We start from the raw sequence: 21675 nt of genomic DNA, 5'->3' as shown, positions 1-21675 counted from the left end.
TCATGCTGAACGATTCAGTGGTGGTCCCATCCTCTTAGGACCACCCCAAGCACAGTTATTATGGGCAAAAATACAATCCCAACTAAAGGCCCTGCAAAGCATTATGGGATGAGATTAGCAGTGGGCAGTGAATATTATAGTATCCAATATCAAAATAATTCTACAAAGAGCTGCAGTTCAACTCGCCGTTACTAGGTGTCCCTCACGAGTCAAATGCAAAAGCATTGAATCGAGCTACAGTTCCTCTAGTCGTTCCTAGATGTCCCTCACAAGTCAAATACAAAAGCACTGAAACCCTTTCATGAAGTAGCAGTTCAGCTCTTTGTAGAATTTATAGAATTAGCTCTCAGCTCAGGGTTTCAATGCTTTTCCATTTTCCCAAAAGTTGTATTTCCATGTTAAGAATGTCGAATCCCCTTGCACTACTAGAGAGAATTAGCCATTACTAACTCATCAATATAAAACACTATACTGACACTCTTCCACATGTAGCAAATGCAGTTCAATAGCCGTTCCACAGATCCCTCATACCAATCCAATGCAAGAGGCAGGCCCTACCATACTGAACACACCATCCAGTTCCATTCACTAACAGTGCATTAGGCGCACACACACATATGCCCTACCTCTTCCCAACACCACACCCTGCCTTCAGGAAGTGTACTGTAATATAGCAAGAGACATGCAGAACCTTATCAAGTAGATTTTTAAATGCCAAACCAAGTAACAATACCTGCGCACACATGCTACCCCAAGGCAACCCTGTGATATGTTTGAAGAGCTTCCTCTGTGGGTGGCACAACTAGTGCTGCAGGCCCACTGAGGAGCATTTGAGTTACATGCCCCAGTTATGTGCCTTAACCTTAGACAATGGGCTTACAGCTAACTCAAATCTGCCAATCATGCATATACCAATCACCAGTATGTATATGAAAAGCACAGTGCTTTGGCAAGGCTAGCACATAGATCAATGGAAAACCAAGAGGTACAAAAGAAAAAAAAAGACAAGGGAAAGCACCCTTTAAAGGGGCATTTCCAACAGTGAAAAAAGACATTTTGGGACCCCCCGTTTTTCTTTTCTCCCTCTTAATGAATCAGTACAAAAATGTGCCCCACCCACCAATGTAGAAAAAACAATAGGTCTGCAAAGTGTCATAAAGATTCATCAAACGGGGGTAAAGTTATTACGTATTACCTATCTCTAGCATTGGGTATTGTGTGTACGCCTACTGGGTGTTGATTGTTTGTCTGCTAGCAGCATAGGAAAATAGGGTCTTCCAATCATGACGAAAGCAAAGGACCCAGGATGGGGCCACAGGCTGAAACATGTTGACCTTCTAGATTCTGGGGTAATAATCACTCCTTTGCATTCCTCTGCTCCCCCGTTTTTAACTATCTGGCTGCTTTCTCGAAATAGTAAAGGTAGTCCTGAAGAGGAGGCAACTATGAATTTTTTTGCATTATCTAGATCCCATTCCCACCCTCCATCCATAAGTACTTCCTGTGAAGATAGGAAAACTCTCCGCCATTAGAGGATTCTTTGGCAAGCAACAATGGCCAATGATGAAGCATGACACCCGGAGGGGAGATTAGGGAATTCCTTACAATTTTTTGAGATTGCTTATAAACCTTGATGATTTTCTCATGTCTTCGTCCTGTCCAGACTGTAGGTCATATAGAGATCAAAGGCCTTTGGCTATGCCCCCACCCTGCCCTAATGGGCTATTTTTGGTGTCAGCTTGCATGCCTAGACTCTGCCACTTGCCCTTAGCTGGCGGCTTGCTGCCCCAGACCTTCCTGCCCACCCTCCAGTGCCAGCTTGCTCTCCAACCCTCTTCTGCCTACTCTCCATTATTAGTTTGCTGCCGCTGTCCCGTCAGCCCACACTCCATTGTCAGATTTCTCTCCCAGCACCTAGTATCTACCCTCTATTGTCCACTTGCTGCCCCAACCACTCACACCTACCCTCCATTGTCATCTTGCTACTCCAGCCCTGCCCATCCTCCTAGTCAGCATGCTGCCCCAGCTCCTCTTGCCCACCCTCCATGGTCAGCTTGCTGTCTCAGGAAAACCCTCCCACCCTTTTTGGGCAGCTTATTCTCCCAGCCTTTCCTGTCTACCCTCCATTGTCAGTTTTCTTTATCAGCCTCAGCAGTCCACCCTCCTTTGTTGGCTTACTCGTCCGGTCCCTGATGCCTGCCCGCCATTGTCAGCTTGCTGTTTCAGCCACACCCTGTTTCTGCTGTCAGCTCGCTCTCCCAGCCTTTTCTGCCTGCCCTCTGTTGTTAGGTTGCTACCTGAGCCCCTTCCATGCAACCTCAGTTGTCAGCCCTCTGTTGTCAAGTTGTCCTCTGTTGTCAGGTTGCTACCTAAGCTTCCTCTCATCTGCCCTTTGTTGTCTGTATACTCTCTCAGCCCCTCCCTCCCTCCATTCATTGTCTGTGTGCTTCCACAGTCCATCAGGCCCACCCTACATTGCCCATTTGCTCCCCCAAAACATTGTCAGTCCACCCTCCATTGTCAGATGCTGCCTGACCCCTCACACCCATCCTTCACCACTAGCTGGCTTTTACAGCCTTCCTGCCTGCTCTCCATCATCAACTTGCTTACCCAGCCCCTGCAGCTTGCCCTCTTGGTCTCAGAACCCCTCCGGCTTCCATTGTCAGTTTGCTCTTGCAGCCCCTCCGGCCTGCCCTTGTTGTCTGTGTCCTCTTTCAGCCCCTCACACCTGCCTCCATTGGCCGTTTACTGCTCCAGCTTCTGCTGCTCACCCTAAATTGTCAGTTTGCCAGTTCAGCTCTCCTGTCAGCACTTTATTGTCCATGTATTCTACCAACATCGCCCACTTTCTATTGTCAGTGCTCTTCCAGAGCCCCTCCTATCCACATTCCCTATTTCATGTGCTCCCCAGCTGCTTCCACCCACCCTCTGTTGTCAGTTTGCTGCCCTAGGCCCTACAGCTCATCCTCCATTGTCATCTTGCACAACCTGCTAGTCCTGCCTGCTCTCCAATCCCTGCTTACTCTCCCAGTCCCTGCAGATCACTCCCCATTGTCGGATTGTTCTCCCAGCCCCTCTCTCCTACCCTGTACTCTCAGCTTCCTCCCCCAGTCCCTCCAGCCTACCCTTCATCTGAGTACTCTCTCAGCCCCTCTTCCCTGCCTCCTATTGTACCTGTGCTTCCCCAGTCACTTCAGCCTACCCTCCAGTGGCGGTCCTCCGCTAAGGCGGAGGAGCATCACCCCACTACTCTGCAGCAGTAAAAGAAAGGAAAAAATTAAATGATGATAACAAAACGTTATTATCATTTTATTTTGTCTTCTGCAGCGGCAGCTTTGCGTGGGGTGGGGCTGTAGAGCAGGGGAGGAGTGGTAGAACCCTCTTAGGTGTGCATTGACTGTTTGGCCGGCCCTCTCCTGAAGCTCAAAACAGTTATGCACCCTTCCCTGTTCTCCATGCAGGCTGCATTACAGCCTGGGTGGAGAACATGCCCACCCCTCCAGACCCTGAGTGCCATGTCACTGCATTCAGACCAATCGCAACGCTGCATTGCAGTACTCTGATTGGTCTTGGGGGCATGGCTGTGCTTCCTGTTTCTGTAGTCGGATGGAGGAGAGCAGGAGCAGAGACATGGGACCTGGCGGCAAGGTAAGTGTAATATTGTTTTTACATTGCAACCCCCCCCCCCCCACGCCTGCCCTACCACCCACGAGCCGTGCCGGCCACCAATGCTACCCTCCATATTCCATTGCTTCTCCAACCATTCCAGCCTGTCCTCACTTTTTCAGATTGCTGCCCCAGACCCTCTTTTCCATCCACTCTTGTCCATGTTCTCTCCCAACCACTTCCCCCCGCCCTCCATTGTCTATCTGATTTCCTCTGTCCACCCTCTCTTGTCCTTGTGTTTTCCTAGCCCTTCCTGCCTACCCTCCATTTTCAGTGTGTTCCTCCAGCCCTTCCCACCCACCCTATATTCATTCTTTACATTACACGTATGGAGCATCAATATCATTGAACTTAATACTTATTTGAGTAATATGTTCTATTGCGATATTTTTATAATCTGCATTCTGCCATAGAAGCGAGGAAGACAGAGACCGCTGTTTGTTTCTTTATAAGAGGTAATAATAGAGTGTTTTAAAACTAAAGTAAGTGTCTCTCTAGATGAACGGGAGATGTTGAATAAATGCCATGAATGAATTGCAAATATGTTAACCAGTGCAGTCAGCTACCACAAGGGGTATCCTGGCACTTGAAATACCTTGGTTAAAAGCCAGGTTTTTACATCTTTTCCAACTTTGCAATTAGTTAAATTTTGCACAGGTCAGCTGAGAGGCGAATCCGCTGTCTAGCAGCAAAAAAATTGAAGGAGCGCCCACAAGGCATGGCCACATTTGTAATTACGCTCATGCAGTTTGCATAATTCTGCATTTCGGTGGTTACACGTAATTCCACCATTATGCCACTTAGCATAGTTACTTGCAGTTTGTGATAACACTTTACTGCGAACGTGTTATTACCATGAACACACTGGAACAATAGAACCGGAGCGGATGTTGATCACGGTGCTTTTGTTTTCAGAGACATTTTAATACATGGTCAAAGTAAGCAAATGAAGGCCCAGGGACCCCACTTTTCAAGGCCTCCCCCTTGTAAAGGGACCTTTCTCCCAAGGAGGGATCTTTCTCCCAATCTGTCAAACAGAACCTCTCTCCGGCTGTCCTTACCTCTGACTTTCACTACACGCAGTGTCACTTTTAGGAATTTTGGGGTTAGGAAAGGCTTTCAGCTATGTTTGTGTGAAATTTAAAGAATAATTCAATATTGTTTGTTATCATGTAGGCTTGGATTAGCAGAAAATAAGTCATACATTCCTAATTTCTCCGAACAGGGGTCCCCAAAATATTTCCTGCCCAGGGACCTGAAAATTCTTAAGGTGACACGGTTTTATTTTTAACTGTTTTTTAGCACAAAGTGCATTCTTGTATAAAAAACTGATACCAGAATGCATTTAATTCTAAATATACTTAACGTGGCTTAACACCTCCTTGTGAATAAGGCCCTCTTTCATGCAGCACTTGGCGTGAAAGGGGGGGGGGCAATGGGTGTTGTGGTGGGCGTTCCTTAAAACCTGGTCTTAACGTGGCGAAACGAGGAGAAATTATTAATTTCTCCTCGTTTTTGCTGTTTCTATGTGTGCTGCACAAGAAACAGCAGATCAGCACGAATGATTGTTTATGTGCAGTACGGTGTCCCTTCCTGCACATAAACAATCTTAAAAAATTACAATTTGCAAGTTCTATGTGTGCTGTACAATGCAGCACACCTAGGAGTTACAAGTCACTTGCCTAATCATCAAATGTATTAGAAATAATACATTGTCCAGATCACTCTATCCACCATTCAGCCCTATACATCATTTAATCAGTTATTTCATGCTAAAACAAGCTACAATTATTTGGTATTAAATCCATTGAGTGAGAGTTGTAGAAATATTATACACAGAATAGGTGATCACAAGACATGTGTGCTTTGCTTTACATTCTACAGTGTTTTTTATTTTTTACATTGTTCTTAGTCGCCATATTATTGAGCATGTATCTTACTGACCAATAAATGTATGTAGTGATTTACTAACACATTAACCATCTGCTCAATAAAGGACAACCGGTTCACCTGCTCCCACACGTTTGTGGGATGCGCGCCATTTGAAATGAATTTCACAGTCCAGTACACAAGAGGACACACTGCTGCCTGTACACTGTCTAGTCATTGTTTGTAGACATCTTAATTTAGCCAATGGTTTGTTATCTTTTGCGTATCCCAAATGACAGTTAGGGGCATATTATCAAGCACAGTGTTAAAATTGTCGCCGGTTTAGCGGCAGAAAACTGCCGCTAAAACGGCGATAATGGGCTTGATAATATGCCGCAGAGAATTCCCATAGAAGACCATGTTGGCACCAGAACATGGGCTTCTATGGGAATTCTCAAGGGCATATTATCAAGCCCATTACCGCCGCTTTAGCGACTGTTTTCTGCCGCTAAAGCGGCGATAAATTTAACGCCGTTTCTTGATAATATGCCCCTTAGCTTCTTCACACTGTGACTCTTCCAATGGAGTTCATATATCCATTCAGACTGTCAGTGGATAGGGCAAATTATCAACTTCATTTATCAGAGTGTTTCCAGTGTGTAGCCTTTGACTAGAGGTTTAAAATTCACAGCATGGGAAATCTCTCAAGGAGTACCTAACGCTCTTGAATCAGCACAATTGCATAGACAATAATGCAACATAAGAATGCAACATTTTAAAGTCTGGATGTGATGCAGTATTCAAAATAGGTCTACTTTGAAATGAGCGCATATTTATTTATTCTTTTATTACAGTGTTTTCAATAATGTCAGGTCATTGCATGTCAATTTCAAAGTGTTATGGTAAAGAAGGAAGAGGAGGGCGATTAATGGACCAAAATAATGCAGACATGTACAAGTACAATGTGCAGTGTGGAAATTATGGCTCTTGTTCTTCCAAAGTGAAGCAGTCTGGATCGGAACATATAGCGAAAACTTGGTAATATGGTTCTCGCCATCACAAGATACGCCAAATGCATCAGCTCAGTCACAAAAGTGTATTCTCTCATTTGCATGGGGGCATGGCATTTCTGTAATATGGCCCCCAGTAAAAAGCTTGCAAGAAGACTAAGCATAAGCCCAGTAGTTGCATTTAGCAGTCGGCATATGCCATTGTCATTTTTTTTATCTCACTCCATCCCAAAAGTAGACAGACACTGCCAGTTTTGTGCTTTGCAACATGGCCACACCTCATCCACTTACTAAAGCATCAAATGCAAGAAAGTCTATAAAACATGCTTATATAATACAGATGTGAATATTTTACATATTTGATGGCAGTCTTCAAAATTCCAAATGAAAAAAAACCAGCACATACCTCAACTGCTATGTACATTTTGTATAATTATCACAATTACTCTTAGTGGTGTAATGACCTTTTGATGGATCATAAATTCAGGGATTTTCACACCTATCCACCTAGGGAAATCCATGAATGAGCCCGAGCACTACCCTACCAGCAGATATATACCCCAAACCTTGCCAGCACAAGTGTAGGACTAGAAGGCTAAGGGACATATCTTCAAGCCCCTATTGCCAGAGGAACGTCACTTTTAAAGATGATCCTGTGGCGATGCAGGCTTTGCCTTATTTACAAGGCAGTGTTAAGCCACTTAACGTAGCTTAATGCTGTCTTGTAAATAAGTCACCCTTACATGCCATAATTAGCGTGAAAGGGGCGGGCAATGAGTGTTGCGGTGGGCGTTCCCCGTAATACCCATTGATTTTGACGCTGCCCCCTATTTACAGGGGTGGCGTAAATAGGAGGCAGCGCAAAATTAAAACCAAAGAAAAACTGGTCTTAACAGGGTGAAATGAGGAGAAATGCTTAATTTCTTCTAATTTTTGCTGTTTCTATGTGTGTTGCATTGTGCAGCACACATAGAAACAGCAAATCGACATGCATGATTGTTTATGTGCAGGAAGGTGTCCCTTCCTGCACATAAACATTCATTTTTAAAATGATGAGTTGCACAAAGCAGCACACAATAGAAGTTACAAATCGTCATTTTAAGATCGTTTATGTGCAGGAAGGGACACCACCTTCTTGCACATAAACAATACTTCCCCCCAAGGCAAGCACCCTTGCACTATGGTGCAAGGGTGCTTGCATTGGTGCTAGACAGCTGAATTTAGCACCAGTGCAGGGGGAAATGCAGGGCTGCACTGCTTTGTTGTAAATACGGTGCAGTCCTGCCTTTCAAAAGTGGTGGAGTGTGGTGTTAAGCCAAGAAGGCTAACGCCACGCTCCGTCACTTTTTTGTAGATATGCCCCTAAGTTTGTTGAAAGGACAGGCTTAACCCTGCATCCTGCCCCCATTGCACTAAAGTTTTTGGCACATTATATACCTCCAGATAAGGCTCCATGTGCTTGTCCACTTTAGTTTGCAATCCTTGGCTTTGACCAGTAGCCGGAGCAAAGACAGTCCCCCTGAGGTTTCTACAGCTTATCAGCCCAATGAGATTGAACCTTAATGTTATCTCTCCTCCCAACGTCTAGCAACAATCGCTGTCAGTGGAAAAATAAAAAAATGCCCTCAGTACCACTGGGGGAGGGGAAGAAACTTTAAGGGGGTGGGGCAGTTATAAAGGAGCTTCACTGTCATTTCTGAGAACCTTAACCTGACTTCCTAGAGCAGGATATTCAGCGCAGACTAATGACGGCCCTGTGCTAGGAAGGTGTACCTGCAGCATTATGTCCAGCACAAAGCAGCTTTAGAAACCTTTTGTTACTTTTGGAGATGTTAATAATGCGGAGTCCCACCTCCAGTGATGTGGCCCTAAAACAGCAGGGGAATCTGATGATCTGACTTTAGCAAGATGTGTGTTAGAAATGAGATTTCTGGTTGGGTAGGGCTTGTGCTTAAGCCAGGCAGAAACCACCACTCTAGTCGGGCAAAGGAGTTACACCCTGAAGATAACCCCTGCTCCCCCCCCTTGGTCGCTTGGCACGAGCAGTCAGGCTTATCCCAGAGGCAATGTGGAAAGCGTTTGTGCAATACACACATACAGCAGCGACATAGTAGGCACACTACAAAAGAGACTCCACGCAAGGTCATATTAAAAATAGCCTTTGTATTATCCAATACACATTAGAATCATAATCACACATATACACTGTGCCAACTGTCACCAGGTCATAATTTACAGGGGATTCTGTACAGTGTGTAACTCCCTTGCCCTGACTAGAGTGGTGGTTTCTGCCTGGCTTAGGTTCAAGCCCTAGCCAACCAGAAATACCATTTCTAACATTGGTTGGCAGAGGTGAGGATAGGTCTTGCGTTTGCGCAGTACCACAGCGACAACTGGTTGCACTACAAACTCTGCATTTAGATAATCACAGGTTTGGGGATTATTTTTCTTGATGTTATTTTTCTCCTAAAAGTGTCATTTTTGAATTATGTTTTCCTGCTCTGCTATATGTTGGTGACCCCCCTAAAGTGTCAGTCATGTCTCACCCCAATGATCCATCAGCTGTTGTGTCAGAAAGTGCATTTAGTGTAAGGGCGTAAACTGTGAAAGACCTAAAGTGGTTCTGTCAGGATCTTGGGTGTCAAGTGAGTAGGTCTTACCCAAAGGAGGAATACCAAAATGTGCTGAGGGCCTGGTTGGAATCTAAGAAGGCCAGTGAGCATCCTGGAGAGTTTGAGCAGGAGGGAAAAAATGACAGGGCCGGGACGCCAGTAGGTAGGGAGGACCCCATAGATAGGGAGTCCCTTGCTGGGTCCAGTGCCAGGGGCAGTGCCCCATCCCTTTCCCTGTCCCCAGAGGAGTGGGTAGTTAGGAGGGAAGAAAGGGGGCATCAGCTGGCATTGGAAAGGCTCAGGATGGAACTAGCGCAACTGGGTGTGGAGGAGAAAAAGCTAGAGACTGAGAAGTTCTTAGCACAGGAGGGGATGGCGGAGGCAGAGAGGGCCTTCACCAGGGAGAAACTAGCTCTGTAGGGTAGGTTATCCCCTGAGAGTAGTTTTAGTTGTCTGTAATTACCAGTGAGGGTGGGGTCCAGTGGTGGCAGCAATATGGAGTCCAGTGCAGGAAGTCCCATGCCCAGATCTCAGAGTATGGTGCCTGGTTCCTAGGAAGAGGGGTACAGGTGAGGTTCAGGGGCAGTAGAAAACTGTCTCACCAGTCTTGGGGGGAGTTTGTGAATGAATGTTGTGATGCACTGGAGGATTGGGTGATGGGTAGCAGGGCAAATGATTTTGAAGGGCTGTTCAATCTGGTTGTCAGAGAGCACATGTTCAGTAATTGTTTTCCAGGGTTGTACCATCACCACCTGTTGGAGTGTGAGTTCTCTGATCCCAGGGAGCTTGCACGGGAGGCAGACCTCTGGGTGGTTGTCAGAGGGTTTTAAGAGGCATTGGGTAGTGACCCTAAGAGGGGTGGCTCAGGTATTTCTCAGCCCAGAGTGGTGGGAGAGGTTCGGAGTAGCCCAACTAGGTCTCGGTGTAGTGGGAGGGGTGGAGGGCCTCACGTCCTCTCTCCAAGGAGAAGGAGTGAGACTGGGATGCGCCCCAAAGTGCCCCAACCTCAGTCTCAGGACCTGGATGGTTCCTTAAGGGAACACCAGTTTGGGAGCCTATGCTGTCCTGACGGGCCGCCCATTGAGGGGGATCCCCTAGTGTTAGGAGAACGTGGAGCATCTGTAAGCAGAGCTCCAGCGCTTCTGGTGTCTGGCAATGCCAGAAGGGATTAGTCTCCTAGGAGTGACCATGGTGACACCCCTTCAGTTTTGGGGGGTGTTCGTGCTCTGTCAGATGGACAGGGGTCGGGAGATCAGCACCAGGCAGACTGTCACACAACACATGAGAGATGTGTTACCCTCTGGGGGGGGCATGCATGCTCCCCAGGAAGTTCTAGTGTGCCAGACGGGTGCTCAGCCACTGGGGTTAGTCCCTGGGTTGGGAAGCCAGGTTCTGCCTGACCTGGAGGGAAGGACAACTGTAAGCAGTGTCCTGACCGATTTAGCTTCTAGGGGTACCACTCCAGGTGGGAGGGTGCTGAACTCAGGAAGGTGGTGCAGAGGGAGGGAGTCCTCGCCTCTGACCGCAGTTCAACCTGAGGGTTTAGATCCTAGGTTGGTAGATCAGTTGCAGGGTCAAGGCCCTGAAATGGTGGAAGAATTGTGTAGGAGGTCTGGTTCCAGCATCCTGACAGTTTTGTTTCTGAAGTTGCCTCTCATAGGAGGAGAGTGCGGAACCCCAGAAGGAGAGGTAAGGGGAGGAGAGCCTCGCCTGAGACCTCTGGTCTGCCTGAGGGTTCGGACCCTAGGTTGGAGGATCAGTGGCAGTTTGGAACTGCACTGATGAGAAGCAGAGTGGAGAACGGTTACTATGTGCCAGGGGTTACTGCCCCCCACTCTGTGGTATGGCAAGGACCAGAGACATCTGAATGGCCTAGCACCTGGTCCTGGCCGCGGACAACTAGGGAGTACCAGTGGCGTAGCTTAGTTGATCCTGGGAGCTTTGACAGAGGGAACCACATGGGTTCAGAATGGAGTAAAACTGGAGTGTGCCCCTGCAGTTGCTGGCCCGCGTTTGTGTTCTATTGCCTAAAGCAGTGAAGACCATCAAGGTGGTGATTGGTCTACCCTGCGTTTTGGCTGGAAGGGGGTTGTGTTGGACTTGGCACTTTTTGCAGGCTCCTCCCTGAACTTATTGCCTTCCTCCTGGCCTTTTTTCTGACATGGTGTTGGTGGTTCTAGCACTCTGGGCACTTTAGCACTGCTGTCCAGTGTAAAGTGTGTGCTCTCTGTGGTAAACATGGTAAGATTGGTCTACACCTGTTTGGCATATTTAATTAGCCTCTCAGTCCCTTGTAAAGTGGTATCTCAGATACCCAGGGCCAGTAAATTAAATGCTAATGGTGGGCTTGCGAGAGACCAATATAGGGTTTGGCTCCTAAACAGCAAGGCCAAGTCTACTATAATCAATTAACAAAGAAAACGCCAGTGCTGCTACCACCTTCAAACTCTATTTACAGTGCATTGAAAGAAACAAAGTAACGCCAACCAGTTTTTCCGTTGGATTTAATCCCAAGTTTTTGCACAATTTACATTAGCGATTCGTCAAAAACACAAAACAGTACAAACATCTTAGAATTTTTTTAATTCTTTAGAACATATATATCTCTAACCACCCTTTCTACCTCACATACATGAATGAAACTGTTTTACTTTCATACAGACTTCACTTGTGCACATTCTCCACACCCCAATCAGATTCGCCAACTCAATCATTCCATCGTTTCACACCCATCAGTACACACTACACATCCTGTCATACACAAACACAAAATACTTTACAAAATGTTTACTAAAGAAACACTTAATACAAAACCAGAACAGGCCATCAACAGCATGAATTTCACTAAATTAAAGACATATACAAAATGTGTCTTTGATTGGCCTAAACACCGTCGTCTACGCGTTTCGAACCTCTCCAATTGTGGGGATTTTCATCAAGACCAGAATAGCTTCACCAAAGCTCAGAAATCAGTCGTCCGTTTTTTCAATACTGTCACACTTGAAACACGCTGGGGGCGGCGCGGCGCCGATTGCCAGAGGGAATGACGTTTTACATATCTGTGTGAATATATACGTCTTCTTTTCATAAAACGATTATCGAGGCACAAACTGAAAGGAGGCGCTTGGCATCAATCTTCAGAAATTATTTGAAAAGTTCCAGGAGAGAGTATCGCAGTTGCTTCTCCGAATGGTTGGCGTGACATTGTTTCTTTCAATGCACTGTAAATAGAGTTTGAAGGTGGTAGCAACAATGGTGGGCTTGCAGCGCTGATTGCGCCACCCACCAAAGTAGCCTTTCAAACCTGTCTCAGGCCTCTGTCATTGAAGGGCCTGTGCACACAGTGTTACTGCCACTGTAACGTGGTACGTAAAGTGTATGCCATGTCTGTGACCCCCCTTTTACTGCATGTCGGTCACCTCTAAGGTAGGCCCTAGCTAGCCCTATGGGCAGGGTGCATTGTAGGGAAAAGGTAGGACATGTACCTTAATTGGGTGACATGTCCTGGTAGTGACAAACAGCCATTTTGGTTTCTCACTGCTGTGAGGCTGCCCTTTCATAGGAATGCATTGGGGATTCCCTGATAAGTGTTTCAGTGGTAATTCCTGATATGAGAGTAGAAGCATGGTCAAGTCTGGTATGTTTGGAATAGTAATAATAAATGCTGAGCAATGGTGTGCGCAGATTTATTATCACTATTTTAGAACTGCCACTTTTAGAAGTTGGCATTTCTGTGTGATATCTGTCTGCCTGCTTGATTGTATTGCATGTCTGGCTCTAGAGTGACAGGGGCTGGGGAGGTGTGAGTGGCTCTAGGGAGGGCAGGGTGAGTCAGCGCTAGGCTTAATAGGGGATCTGCATTTGGAATAGTGGGAGGAGTAGTCCCCTGACCCTGAATAGGTCTGTGCCTGCCTGGGTGAATGCTGGCTCCACCCCCCTGTGGAGTGTCTGATGACCGAGCCCCCACCTGACAAATAGGAAGAGGAGCCCTGTAAACTGAGTGCTCCAATACCCCCCAGAACCAGTTGAGACTGGTTACCCCAGCCCTGTGCCAAGGGCAGAACAAATGAAAATGATGTATATATACTGGGGTTGTGACCCCATGAGTGGTGCTTGCTGGTACCTGTTCTGGCGCGAAGGACTGCCGGGCGACAGAAGGAACTGCCGTAGGACCCAGCTGCTGCTTCCTGGGGGTCACTACGTGCTGGCCTGCCTCTGCCCAGCTCTGCCCCTGCTGAACTGTGGACTAAAGTGCCTATAAAGAGTACTATATATCCCTCCCAGGACGGGGAGAGTGCATATGTTTTTGCAGCACGAAGCTGCAGAGGGAATCCCGACATGGGGATTCCCCTGCATTGCTGGAGGGGAGCGGGAGCCCACCCCGCATAGATGCTACTGGAAGTGGAAGCCTACCCGGCTGTTTTATGCTCCTGTTACCAGGAGCCCACCCCGCAATTGCCAGCTTTGGAGAGCGGGAGCCCACCCCATATTTGCGTGTGTTTTAAGGTAGAAGCCTACCCCGCACTTCTGCCAGGAGAAGAGGAGCGCCGGGAAACGGAATTCAGGTGCCCGCGCATGACTGTGGGCAGGGCCTGCTGCTCTGCAGAGTGCTGTGCGCGGCCAATCCAGTGGTAAGTCCGCTGGAAGACAGGCACTGCCTGGTTGGAGGTGTGGCTCCCGGTGCCGAGGAGAGCCCCGCGTGTGCCGGAGGAGGCAGAGGAGGCCCCGGTAGAGGAGGCCTGCATGGCACATGGTGGTGCCTGACTCTGGCCTGAAGACAGGTGGCCAGAGCCTCGCGGGTGCCCTGGGGTAAATCCGGTGTGTTGCTGAGACCGGAGCAGCCAAATGGAATCCCAGGAGAGGGGGCGGTTAAAGCACGTTGTTGGTGTCTGCCCCCACCTACGGAGGACTGGAGGTGTCTACGAGGAGCCCCGGTGAGTGGGGCTGCACTTGAGCCTTTCTTTTTCTTAATTGTGCCGAGAGTGGCACCAGAAGAGCCCCGTTGATGGGGGGCACTGGTTAGGCACAGGTGGGGCCAGTTTTTGGGAAGAGTGCGGCAGCTACAACCAAGGGGGGCATTTCCTTGTGACCTCAGGAGGAGCTCAATGATTGGGGCTCCCCCCAGGCACGGTTGGTGCCAAGGCTGCATTTCCTCAGCTGCACCATGGGGGGCATGTTCACTTTGATGATAAGGAAGGAGTGAGATATACTCCCCTGCCCCCAGTGCATTGTGCACATGGACTTTGCTGCCAAGTCAGCCAGAGGGCCACTTGGGAGGCTCTAGAACTGTGCCCTGACATTGGGGACAAACGGCATTTGGGGCCCCACAGAAGGCCAGTTGGCCAGGGGTCAGTGTTGGTAGGGTGCAAGGCCCTAATGTGATGCCTACTGTGAAGATGCATAATGTGGTTATGCTTAGGATGTTTATGAATAATGTGTGTATGCCTACAGAGATTGCATAGTGTGTCTATGCTATGATGTTTATGCATAATGTGTTTTATGCCCAAAGTGATGCAGACATAATGTGTTTATGTTGCTAATGCTAATGCGGAGTACAGTATTTCGCCAGTAGTTACTGGTAGTGGTTTATTTTTGCTGCTTGTGCTTGTGATGGTTCTGACAGTGGCCCGATTGGCCCTGTCATGTATATAATCCCCTGTAAATTATGACCTGGTGCCAATTGGCACAGTGTATACTTTTGATTATGATTCTAATGTGTTTTGGATAATACAAAGGCTATTTTGCATATAACCTTGTGTGGAGTTCCTTTTGTGATGTGCCTAATGTGTTGCTGCTGTGTGTGTGTGGTTGCGCAAACGCTTTACACATTTCTTCTGGGATAAGCCTGACTGCTTGTGCCAAGCTACCAAGGGGGTGATCAGGGGTTATCTTCAGTGTGTAACTCCCTTGCCCTGACTAGAGTGGTGGTTTCTGCCTGGCTTTAATGCAAGCCCTAGCCAACCAGAAATCCCATTTCTAGCAATGTGTAATTAATCTGCTGACTTTACCACTTTTAAATCACTTTCTTTCTCACTCCGTAATTCAAGGAAGATAACCCTTGCAAACAGATGGACAAATATACACGTTATTTTGTCACAGCCTTCTTAAATCTTATGCAGTGCCATCACAATCACTCAAATAGTACCCAAATGAACAAACAAATAAATAAATAAAGCCAAAAACAGAACAACCAAATAAAATACAACATACATACAAAATACATGCACTTTGCCTATCTTTATTGCTGCGCTTTCTTTAGGCGTTACACAAAGCCATGCAACTGCCTTCCCTCTCTATGACGCCCATTCTTCGTGTAATTGTCTAAAAACTCTCCTATATTTGCTCATTTTCCCCTTGTCTGGGGGCAATTCTGACAATTATTTCACTAACTACTGACCACAGTCCGTGACAAACCCTGATCTCTGTCCAGACCCAGCTGTGGTAGGTTACACCAGCCTTTCTATTCAGCCTCGGACTTTATGTGTAAATGTCAGCCATGCCTTGCGGCCTGGCGCGCAGCCTTAATAAACAGCACCAGCTTATTAACATTGCAGCTCAGTGATTGTATAAATATATGAGAAGAAAGCGCCCAGCTGCGAGATGGGAGAGCGTTAAAAGCAGCTTTCCCCAAGGCAGTTCGTGGCTGCGCCGTCTCCTTCAAAAGACCTGTAGCCGGACAGTTGAGCAGGTCTGTGAAAGGTTGTATTCTCACATTATTTTTTTTATGCAGATTTATATAGCGTGAACTCGACACAAAGGTACTGGAGCGCTTTACGGGGCATATTATTATCAAGACAGGCGATAAAATTATTGCCGCTTTAGCGGCAGAAAACTGCCGCTAATACGGCGATAATGGGCTTGATAATATGCTCTATGGAATTCCAATTGAAGCCCATGTTAGATGTGAAGGACATCTAACCTGAGCTTCAATTGGAATTCCATAGAGCATATTATCAAGCCCATTATCGCCGCTTTAGCGGCAGTTTTCTGCCGCTAAAGCGGCGATAATTTTATCGCCTGTCTTGATAATATGCCCCTATATGCACACCGGTTACGTTACACATTCAGGCACGAGGAGAATAAGTGATTTGCCCAGAATCACAGGATGTGGACGCGACACCCAGGCTCGAGCCCTGGTTTCCATCACTAAAGTCTGCAATCTAGCCGAGGGACCACATCCTCTCCCTTAATTTAACATTAGAAGAGGTCATTCCACCGTTTCCATCTGTCATGTTAAAATATTTAAGGATGCTTTCCCAATTGCAGTAGATTTACTCACAAATTCCCTAACACGAGTTCTTTCACGTTTTTCTATGGAATATTGCAAACCGGAGCCAGATCGCCGAAACCGTGTCATCTTCATAACTGGTTGTTTAGCCGTTTATCCTCTAGGGGCCCATAAGCCGTTTAGACTCATTCTTCCAGCTAGGGTGACCAACTCGCATGGGTGCAGATTCAGGACGGTGAGTGTAAAAATTCAGGACAAAGGGTAAAAATTCAGAAAATATTTCAGGACAAAAGGTAAGAATTCAGGATGAAACTTCGGGACCATATTTACGTTTTACAGACACATCAGTGGAGGTCGCGCAATAGTATATCAGTAAATAGACAACCACTTAAGTACAAGTCAAAATAAGTTTATATTAGGTTGAGGCAATCGTCCACTTTGCGTTTTTTCGGTATGTGTGCAGCTTTGAGCAACTGTGCAGGCCTTTTTGTTGAATTTCATATGATCATAATCTATTATATGGTTACTGCACTGGGTTGTCCAGTCTGATATTTTATTTACAACTCATGGTCCTGAGCAGGCATGTTTGGTGAGAGAAGTTGTCAGAAGGTATGTCCGGATGGATTGTTACTAGCATCTCATATCCAAATGCCATTGTGAGTTGTAAAGTAGGATGATGTAATTGGTGAGAGCAGGGGAAGTGTGTGGGCGCGAAGGCAGCCTCCATACGCAAATTTACTGTGCGGGTACAGTATATAGTATCAACAAGAGAGAGAGGGATAGTCACTCTTATTCCCCCAAAAGAGTATACTAGAAAACAACAAAAGAGTGACTGAAAAATTCCTAATAAAATCATAGGGAATGGAACAGCACCAGGAAAAACGTAGGGGCATATTATCAAGAAACGGCATTAAAATTCACTGCCGCTAAAGCGGCGATAATGGGCTTGATAATATGCCGCAGAGAATTCCCATAGAAGCCCATGTTCTGGTGTCAACATGGCCTTCTATGGGAATTCTCTGCGGCATATTATCAAGCCCATTATCCCCACTTTACTGCCGCTAAAGCGGCGATAATTTTGCCACCTAATAATTTAAAAGAACCCTCACTCACCAACCTAGTTGGTGACATGCTTCATCATTGGGTTCCCACCAGAGAGGCCGAGTGCCTCCCTGGTGTGCTACGATGCCTGAATTACAGTGGAGCAGGTTTTTGTGAAGGGATGTGAGTGTGATAGGTGGTGCAAGTTTTAAAAGGTGGCCCGTTTTATCCTGAAATAAATTTAATGGTGGAAAACCAGCGACCGTTAAAAACAGGTGAGACGGACTTTGACTGGCTGGTTAGGTTACCCAGGACCGTCCGGTTTAGTACAACAAGTGAAAAATGGTCGGCATGCTAAGCTTTCATCAGGACCGAAAGGATTCCACGGCGGTGTACGCTCGCTAAGGCGCACCCTAACCAGTGGAACCGTGTGGACAGTAAAACTCACGGTTCTACCAATATGGCCTCCTGGGATTTCAAAGGCCACTGGACTCTGTAAAAAAAAACATACAGGATACACATAAAACTGTATAGTGAAATCAGTGGTCATCTGTTTGTCAGGCATCCAGGGGGTGTAAAATACTTAAGTGATCCCGTGCTGTATTTGGGAAGACTTTTCAAACTGTAACACCACAAGTGCCCCTGTCTCAAGCACCCGTGTCCTTATATACAGCCACTCTGAATGTGATCATTTTATGGAGGGGTCCCAGCTACAGGTGATACCCTGTAATATGTTTCACCCATTGAATGTAGGCGGTTTCAGGCATAATTTATGTATTTTAGATATGTGATACCTTCATTAGAACTGGTGCACAGTGACGCGCACTCGTATTAAAAGATACAGCGCTATGAGGTTGTTGAAAGTGCTTGAGTATATACATATAAAATCAAAAACAAAGTAGCATGGAAAACATCGAGGTATACGTGAAATAAAGACTCGTTTCACGTCATGGGTCTGGGAGGGGGGATCGGAATGCTGATAAGATCTAGACGGGGGTGCGATATAATTAATGGTAGGAAGTAATACAAAAGGGATAGCCAGGAATCCCATCCAGAGCCCCCGGTATAGTTACTTCTATGATCGCACTCTCCCGCTCATTACCTAAAGCTGGTCCTCCACGGCCCGAATGTTGCAGCGTAGCAGCAATTACGGGTAGAAACGTCAGGTGGCGGTCATGTGACTCCAGCGGAGAGAGTATGACACGCTACGTCTGGGTCACGTGGTGTTTAACAACTAGACCGCGCGGAACTGGGAACTTGTAGGAAACTTTATTAGTCTGCCTAGGGGAACAATGTTGAACAGACAAAGAAAGCATGCCAAGTTACAAAAAATGAGATTAGTGTAATAAAAGCATTTGTACAGGATATCATCGTGGTCACACAAGGAATTAAATGATTGACAAATACACTAAAAGTCAATCGGATGTTTGAATCAATGGGGCACCCCAGTTAATAACTAGGCTGGGCTAAAATTTCGTTCCGTTCGCGGAAATTGCGATAATTTGACATTTTCGCGTTCCGCGGAAAGCGCAAAAATGTCAAAATTTCCGCATTCCGTAGCTTGGCGATAATTTGTTTCTTCCTCGCGCTGTAAAATAATACATTCTCGCTCGCGATCACCTTACCTGAATCCCTGCGTTCGCCGACAAGTTTTCTTGATCCGGTCGCGTTCTCCATGAGATGTTGTATTGTTTTTAGCCATTTGCGCTGTCTCGCGACAGTTCGCGCCCGCAGTGACGTCAGGCGTCGCGCGATCACGTCTTTCTTCTCGCGATCATGCACCGCGAGGCAACTGAAAACAAGATGGCCGCGCCCGCGAGCAACCACATGGGTAAGTTGGCGAGCCGCAACCATGCAGAAAATCTCGCAAACATGCGGGAAAAAAACTTCTGCATCTTCGCGATATTTCCGCGTGTTTGCAATAATTTTTAACATTTTCGTGATAATTTGCGAAAGTGGATTTCGCAAATTCCGTCCACCCCTATTAATAACGGCGCTGTTCATGGTAAACCGTTTGAGGTGCTGATTTTATGCTGGCCCTTCAGGCATATGGGCGTGTGTATCAGATTCACACTATTGCCACATGGTTTAATCCCGCTATTGTGAAGGGGATGAAAACCAGCAATCTTTGGTAAACAGTATGACAGGGGTACGTTCTTATAGATAGATTGTTCATACAGTACAGACTAAGAGTCTAAGAGTCCATATGTACATCAGTGTGTGCCAAGAGGATTGCACTTGTGATCTGGATGGCACTGTACAGGAAGGAAGGTAGATATTAGTGTTTTTAAATTGAGCCCCATGGAATGTTATCGTTGATTCCTGTGTGATGTGTAGATAAGCGGTAAATCCACCGCTGCTCCGTTTCAAAGAGCGTCTGTTGCGTATTCGAGCCTGCCTTTAGTTGCTCAATGATAGTCCAACTCAAGTCGTTCGTGGTGTGATTGGAAAGCAAGAAATGGTCTGTAAGTTTCGTGATGTTTTTGCGGCACCGGCTGTTGCTGCGGTGTTCGCACATTCGTTGTTTTATTTTACGAATCGTCATGCCCACATACCTGAGCCCGCAGGTGATCAGGTATACCACGTTGGTGGAATTGCAGTTCGTGTGGGACCTTTGTGACCATTGTTTTCCGGGTTCCACTGATAGCTGTTTTGTGGTAGATGTTAAATGGCAGACACTACAGGCCCCACAAGGAAAATGTTCTGTCACTGGGGGGGGGGAGACCCCATGCATTCAAAACTGTCCGGTTGGCATCTTGTCCAGTTGCTTGGTGCGTGTATGTACGAGAGTATCATTAATGCTCCTTGCTCTTTTGTGGGAGAAGAGTGGTTTCTCCCATTGGTAGTTATTGCTCTCCAGGATTCTCCAATGTTTCCTGATGGATTTGCTGACCTTATTGGAGGCTGCATTATACGTGGTCACGCAAGTAAGAGGTATAGTCGCCGTAGTTCTTGCCGGGTTTTCCTCTAAGAGGGCTTCCCTGTTCTGATTTCTTAAGAATCCTGTCCGGATAACCTTGTTTCTGCAATTTCACAGTGTGTTCTTGTGCCTGGGACTTGAAATCTGTTAGCTCGCTGCAATTGTGTCTGAGCCGTAGGTATTGGCTGAAGGGGAGATTCTCTCGCAACGGGCAGGGGTGGTAGCTGGAGAAATGTAGAAGATTATTTCTGGCCATTGGCTTATGGTGAGTCCTGGTCTGGAGTTGCTTCCCAACTTTGGTGATGACCACGTCGTGGAAGACCATCTTGTCTTCTTTGTAAGAGTACGTAAACTTCAGGTTGGGGTCACATGTATTAATCCACCCGAAGAACTCCAAAAGGGTATTTTCGGTACCTTGCCAGATGATGAGCACGTAGTCTATGTACCTTTTCCAAAAGGATACATAGGGCGCATAGGGGTTCTGTGCCATGGGTACAGTCCCAGTATTACACTCAGTGGACAATGGGCATGCTGGGATGGTGTACACCATAGTCCTCGCTGTACACTCTGCCTTACTCACCCTTAATCACCCTGGCTGGGGGATGGTAGGGCTGACAGACACTGTCTACCGTCCTGGCTATGCCCGCTGCCTTACACTCTCTGGATGTGTTCATGCTGGATTTGTGGAGGCTATCCGCAGTCCTGGCCATGCACTCTTACAATCTATGGGCATGCGGGAGGCAGACACACTGTCTAATGGGTTCTGGCAGCTGTCACCATCTCACATGTCATTAGAGTATAATAAATATATTAAATATGGTACTTGCGGTTTACAAAATTTACATTTATGGTGTTTGAATAAGTATTTAACCATATATATTTTTTGTTCATCTTCTGTCTATTTATCATATTTATTTTGGGGCCTGTTTAAAAATTCAAATGCAACAAGTGAATGCCAGACTTCTTTAATGGATGAACACAGGAATTTCCTTAGATGCTTTCTATGTTTACTGATAAAAGCAGTCACATACAATATGAAAACACTAATGCTGAGGTATAAAACATGCACTTGTCTGAAGCTATTTTAAGCATCCTAAACTAATCTTTAACTTTTTTCAACTCTTCCTGTTCTGAATCTGTACAACTATTAGCCAGACAGGTGAACAGCAGTGAGAGTCCGTCAAAAGCAGACCTACTTTAAATGTCTTTCCATTTAAAAAATAAATACAGATGGGAAGTCAGATTTTCCACCTGTTTTTGCATAAGTGAAAATGGTAACTGCGAACCTAGTATCTATATTACCAATTATTCCTGTTTTAGGGAATGTGT

This window comes from Triturus cristatus, chromosome 9 (assembly GCF_964204655.1).
Source record: "Triturus cristatus chromosome 9, aTriCri1.1, whole genome shotgun sequence".
Classification (NCBI taxonomy): domain Eukaryota; kingdom Metazoa; phylum Chordata; class Amphibia; order Caudata; family Salamandridae; genus Triturus; species Triturus cristatus.
This window is presented reverse-complemented; position numbering follows the sequence as displayed.